This window comes from Colletes latitarsis, unplaced genomic scaffold (genome assembly GCF_051014445.1).
Source record: "Colletes latitarsis isolate SP2378_abdomen unplaced genomic scaffold, iyColLati1 scaffold0002, whole genome shotgun sequence".
In the NCBI taxonomy this organism is placed as follows: domain Eukaryota; kingdom Metazoa; phylum Arthropoda; class Insecta; order Hymenoptera; family Colletidae; genus Colletes; species Colletes latitarsis.
Window position 1 is genome coordinate 21,444,957 of NW_027488365.1, and position 7,119 is coordinate 21,452,075.

The window sequence follows — 7,119 nt, forward strand, 5'->3', positions numbered from 1 at the left end:
CGGTGTAGTACCGCATTACTACGGGATCCAAACCAGAAAAAACCCAGGATCTGGCCAACAAATATGCGAAGAACCCGATAGTTTGAGCCAGATGAAGGCAAATACCAGATCTAACCCAGACATAACCAGCGTTATCCTCTAAAACTCTATCGGAACCAGCTTTTATTGACTGTTTCTGTTTGGTACCACATTACTACGTTGTCCAAACCAGAAAAAACCCAGCATCTGGCCAACAAGTATGCGAAAAAAGCGAAAGTATGAGCAAGATGATTGCAAATACCAGAACTAACCCAGACATAACCAGCGTTATCCTCTAAAACACTAATCGGAACCAGATTTCATTGACTGTTTCAGTTTGGTACCACATTACTACGTGATCCAAACCAGAAATGCCCAGGATCTGGCCAACAAGTATGCGAAAAATGCGAAAGTACGGGCCAGATGAGGGCAAATCCCAGACCTAACCGAGACGTAACCAGCGTTATCCTCTAAAATACTAGTAGGGACCAACTTTTATTGGCTGTCTCAGTGTGGTACCACATTACTACGTGATCCAAACCAGAAAAAGCCCAGGATCTGGCCACCAAGTATGCGAGAAATGCGAAAGTACGAGCCAGATGAGGGCAAATCCCAGCCCTAACCGAGACATAACCGGCGTTATCCTCTAAAATATTAATCGCAACCAGGTTTAATTGACTGCTTCGGTGTGGCACCTCATTACTACGGAATCCAAACCAGAAAAAACCCAGGATCTGGACAACAAATATGCGAAAAACGCGAAAGTATGAGCAAGATGATTGCAAATACCAGAACTAACCCAGACATAACCAGCGTTATCCACTAAGACACTAATCGGAACCAGCTTTTATTGACTGTTTCAGTTTGGTACCACATTACTACGTGATCGAAACCAGAAATGCCCAGGATCTGGCCAACAAGTATGCGAAAAATGCGAAAGTACGGGCCAGATGAGGGCAAATCCCAGACCTAACCGAGACATAACCAGCGTTATCCTCTAAAATACTAATCGGGACCAACTTTCATTGACTGTCTCAGTGTGGTACCACATTACTACGTTGTCCAAACCAGAAAAAACCCAGCATCTGGCCAACAAGTATGCGAAAAAAGCGAAAGTATGAACAAGATGATTGCAAATACCAGAACTAACCCAGACATAACCAGCGTTATCCTCTAAAACACTAATCGGAACCAGCTTTTATTGACTGTTTCAGTTTGGTACCACATTACTACGTGATCCAAACCAGAAATGCGCAGGATCTGGCCAACAATTATGCGAAAAATGCGAAAGTACGGGCCAGATGAGGGCAAATCCCAGACCTAACCGAGACGTAACCAGCGTTATCCTCTAAAATACTAATCGGGACCAACTTTTATTGACTGTCACAGTGTGGTACCACATTACTACGTGATCCAAACCAGAAAGAGCCCAGGATCTGGCCACCAAGTATGCGAGAAATGCGAAAGTACGAGCCAGATGAGGGCAAATCCCAGCCCTAACCGAGACATAACCGGCGTTATCCTCTAAAATATTAATCGCAACCAGGTTTAATTGACTGTTTCGGTGTGGCACCTCATTACTACGGAATCCAAACCAGAAAAAACCCAGGATCTGGCCAACAAATATGCGAAGAACGCGAAAGTATGAGCCAGATGATTGCAAATACCAGAACGATCCCAGACATAACCAGCGTTATCCTCTAAAATACTATTCGGAACCAGCTTCTATTGACTGTTTCAGTGTGGTACCACATTACTACGGGATCCAAACCAGAAAAAACCCAGGATCTGGCCAACAAATATGCGAAAAACCCGAAAGTTTGAGCCAGATGAAGGTAAATCCCAGACCTAACCGAGACATAACCAGCGTTATCCTCTAAAATATTAATCGCAAGCAGGTTCAATTGACTGTTTCGGTGTAGTACCGCATTACTACGTGACAGAAACCAGAAAAAGCCCAGGATCTTGCGAACAAGTATGCGAGAAACGCGAAAGTATGAGCCAGATGATTGCAAATACCAGAACTAACCGAGAAATAACCGTAGTTATCCTCCAAAATATTAATCGAAACCAGGTTTAATTGACTGTTTCAGTGTGGTCCCACATTACTACGTGATCCAAACCAGATGAAGCCCAGGATCTCGCCAACAAGTATGCGAAAAATGCGAAAGTACGAGCCAGATGAGGGCAAATCCCAAACCTAACCGAGACATAACCGGCGTTATCCTCTAAAATATTAATTGCAACCAGGTTTAATTGACTGTTTCGGTGTGGATCCTCATTACTACGGGATCCAAACCAGAAAAAACCCAGGATCTGGCCAACAAATATGCGAAAAACGCGAAAGTTTGAGCCAGATGTTTGCAAATAGCAGAACGAGCCCAGACATAACCAGCGTTGTCCTCTAAAATACTATTCGGAACCAGCTTCTATTGACTGTTTCAGTGTGGTACCACATTACTACGTGATACAAACCAGAAAAAGGCCAGGATCTGGCCAACAAGTACGCAAAAATGCGAACCTACGGGCCAGGTGAGGGCAAATCCCAGACCTAACCGAGACATAACCAGCGTTATCCTCTAAAATATTAATCGCAACCAGGTTTAATTGACTGTTTCGGTGTGGTACCTCATTACTACGTGGTCCAAACCAGAAAAAATCCGGCATCTGGCCAACAAGTATGCGAAAAAAGCGAAAGTATGAGCAAGATGATTGCAAATACCAGAACTAACCCAGACATAGCCAGCGTTATCCTCTAAAATACTATTCGGAACAAGCTTCTATTGACTGTTTCAGTGTGGTACCACATTACTACGTGATCCAAACCAGAGAAAGCCCAGGATCTGGCCAACAAGTATGCGAGAAATGCGAAAGTACGAGCCAGATAAGGGCAAATCCCAGACCTAACCGAGACATAACCGGCGTTATCCTCTAAAATATTAATCGCAACCACGTTTAATTGACTGTTTCGGTGTGGAACCTCGTTACTACGGGATCCTAACCAGAAAAAACCCAGGATCTGGACAACAAATATGCGAAAAACGCGAAAGTATGAGCCAGATGATTGCAAATACCAGAACTAACCCAGACATAGCCAGCGTTATCCTCTAAAATACTATTCGGGTCCAGCTTTTATTGACTGTTTCAGTGTGTTGCCACATTACTACGTGATCCAAACCAGAAAAAGCCCTGGATCTGGCCAACAAGTATGCGAGAAATGCGAAAGTACGAGCCAGATGAGGGCAAATCCCAGCCCTAACCGAGACATAACCAGCGTTATCCTCTAAAACACTAATAGGAACCAGCTTATATTGACTGTTTCAGTGTGGAACGTCATTATTACGGGATCCAAGCCAGAAAAAACCCAGCATCTGGCCAACAAGTATGCGAAAAAAGCGAAAGTATGAGCAAGATGATTGCAAATACCAGAACTAACCCAGACATAACCAGCGTTATCCACTAAAACACTAATCGGAACAAGCTTTTATTGACTGTTTCAGTTTGGTACCACATTACTACGTGATCGAAACCAGAAATGCCCAGGATCTGGCCAACAAGTATGCGAAAAATGCGAAAGTACGGGCCAGATGAGGGCAAATCCCAGACCTAACCGAGACATAACCAGCGTTATCCTCTAAAATACTAATCGGGACCAACTTTTATTGACTGTCTCAGTGTGGTACCACATTACTACGTTGTCCAAACCAGAAAAAACCCAGCATCTGGCCAACAAGTATGCGAAAAAAGCGAAAGTATGAGCAAGATGATTGAAAATACCAGAACTAACCCACACATAACCAGCGTTATCCTCTAAAACACTGATCGGAACCAGCTTTTATTGACTGTTTCAGTTTGGTACCACATTACTACGTGATCCAAACCAGAAATGCCCAGGATCTGGCCAACAAGTATGCGAAAAATGCGAAAGTATGGGCCAGATGCGGGCAAATCCCAGACCTAACCGAGACGTAACCAGCGTTATCCTCTAAAATACTAGTCGGGACCAACTTTTATTGACTGTCTCAGTGTTGTACCACATTACTACGTGATCCAAACCAGAAAAAGCCCAGGATCTGGCCAACAAGTATGCGAGAAATGCGAAAGTACGAGCCAGATGAGGGCAAATCCCAGCCCTAACCGAGACATAACCGGCGCTATCCTCTAAAATATTAATCGCAACCAGGTTTAATTGACTGTTTCGGTGTGGCACCTCATTACTACGGAATCCAAACCAGAAAAAACCCAGGATCTGGCCAACAAATATGCGAAAAACGCGAAAGTATGAGCCAGATGATTGCAAATACCAGAACGAACCCAGACATAACCAGCGTTATCCTCTAAAATATTAATCGCAAGCAGGTTTAATTGACTGTTTCGGTGTAGTACCGCATTACTACGTGATTCAAACCAGAAAATGGCCAGGATCTTGCCAATAAGTATGCGAAAATTGCGGAAGTACGAGACAGATGAGGGCAAATCCCAGACCTAACCGAGAAATAACCGGAGTTATCCTCCAAAATATTAATCGAAACCAGGTTTAATTGACTGTTTCGGTGTGGCACCTCATTACTACGGGAACCAAACCAGAAAAAACCCAGGATCTGGCCAACAAATATGCGAAAAACGCGAAAGTATGAGCCAGATGATTGCAAATACCAGAACTAACCCAGACATAGCCAGCGTTATCCTCTAAAATTCTATTCGGAACAAGCTTCTATTGACTGTTTCAGTGTGGTACAACATTACTACGTGATCCAAACCAGCAAAAAGCCTAGGATCTGGCCAACAAGTATGCAAAAATGCGAAACTACGGGCCAGATGAGGGCAAATCCCAGACCTAACCGAGAAATAACCGGTGTTATCCTCTGAAATATTAATCGAAACCAGGTTTAATTGACTGTTTCAGTGTGGTCCCACATTACTACGTGATCCAAACCAGAAGAAGCCCAGGATGTGGCCAACTAGAATGCGAAAAATGCGAAAGTACGAGCCAGATGGGGGCAAATCCCAGACCTGACCGAGACATAACCGGCGTTATCCTCTAAAATATTAATCGCAACCAGGTTTAATTGACTGTTTCAGTGTGGTACCTCATTACTACATGGTCCAAACCGGAAAAAATCCAGCATCTGGCCATCAAGTATGCGAAAAAAGCGAAAGTATGAGCCAGATGATTGCAAATACCAGAACTAACCCAGACATAGCCAGCGTTATCCTCTAAAATACTATTCGGGTCCAGCTTTTATTGACTGTTTCAGTGTGGTGCCACATTACTACGTGATCCAAACCAGCAAAAAGCCTAGGATCTGGCCAACAAGTATGCAAAAATGCGAAACTACGGGCCAGGTGAGGGCAAATCCCAGACCTAACCGAGACATAACCAGCGTTATCCTCTAAAATATTAATCGCAACCAGGTTTAATTGACTGTTTCGGTGTAGTACCGCATTACTACGTGATACAAACCAGAAAATGGCCAGGACCTTGCCAATAAGTATGCGAAAATTGCGGAAGTACGAGACAGATGAGGGCAAATCCCAGACCTAACCGAGACATAACCAGCGTTACCCTCTAAAATATTAATCGCAACCAGGTTTAATTGACTGTTTCGGTGTGGAACGTCGTTACTACGTGATCCTAACCAGAAAAAACCCAGGATCTGGCCAACAAATATGCGAAAAACGCGAAAGTATGAGCCAGATGATTGCAAATACCAGAACTAACCCAGACATAGCCAGCGTTATCCTCTAAAATACTATTCGGAACCAGCTTCTATTGACTGTTTCAGTGTGGTACCACATACTATGGGATCCAAACCAGAAAAAACCCAGGATCTGGCCAACAAATATGCGAAAAACGCGAAAGTTTGAGCCAGATGAAGGCAAATCCCAGACCTAACCGAGACGTAACCAGCGTTATCCTCTAAAATATTAATCGCAAACAGGTTTAATTGACTGTTTCGGTGTAGTACAGCATTACTACGTGATACAAACCAGAAAATGGCCAGGACCTTGCCAATAAGTATGCGAAAATTGCGGAAGTACGAGACAGATGAGGGCAAATCCCAGACCTAACCGAGAAATAACCGGAGTTATCCTCCAAAATATTAACCGAAACCAGGTTTAGTTGACTGTTTCAGTGTGGTCCCACATTACTACGTGATCCAAACCAGATGAAGCCCAGGATCTGGCCAACAAGTATGCGAAAAATGCGAAAGTACGAGCCAGATGAGGGCAAATCCGTGACATAACCGAGACATAACCGGCGTTATCCTCTAAAATATTAATCGCAACCAGGTTTAATTGACTGTTTCAGTGTGGTACCGCATTACTACGTGATTCAAACCAGAAAATGGCCAGGATCTTGCCAATAAGTATGCGAAAATTGCGGAAGTACGAGACAGATGAGGGCAAATCCCAGACCTAACCGAGAAATAACCGGAGTTATCCTCCAAAATATTAATCGAAACCAGGTTTAATTGACTGTTTCGGTGTGGCACCTCATTACTACGTGATCCAAACCAGAAAAAGCCCAGGATGTGGCCAACAAGTATGCGAAAAACGCGAAAGTACGGGCCAGATGAGGGCAACTCCCAGACCTAACCGAGACATAACAAGCGTTATCCTCTAAAATACTAATCGGGACCAACTTTCATTGACTGTCTCAGTGTGGTACCACATTACTACGTTGTCCAAACCAGAAAAAACCCAGCATATGGCCAACAAGTATGCGAAAAAAGCGAAAGTATGAGCAAGATGATTGCAAATACCAGAACTAACCCAGACATAACCAGCGTTATCCACTAAAACACTAATCGGAACCAGCATTTATTGACTGTTTCAGTGTGGTACCACATTACTACGTGATACAAACCAGAAAAAGCCCAGGATCTGGCCAACAAGTATGCGAGAACTGCGAAAGTACGAGCCAGATGAGGGCAAATCCCAGACCTAACCGAGACATAACCGGCGTTATCCTCTAAAATATTAATCGCAACCACGTTTAATTGACTGTTTCGGTGTGGAACCTCGTTACTACGGGATCCTAACCAGAAAAAACCCAGGATCTGGCCAACAAATATGCGAAAAACGCGAAAGTATGAG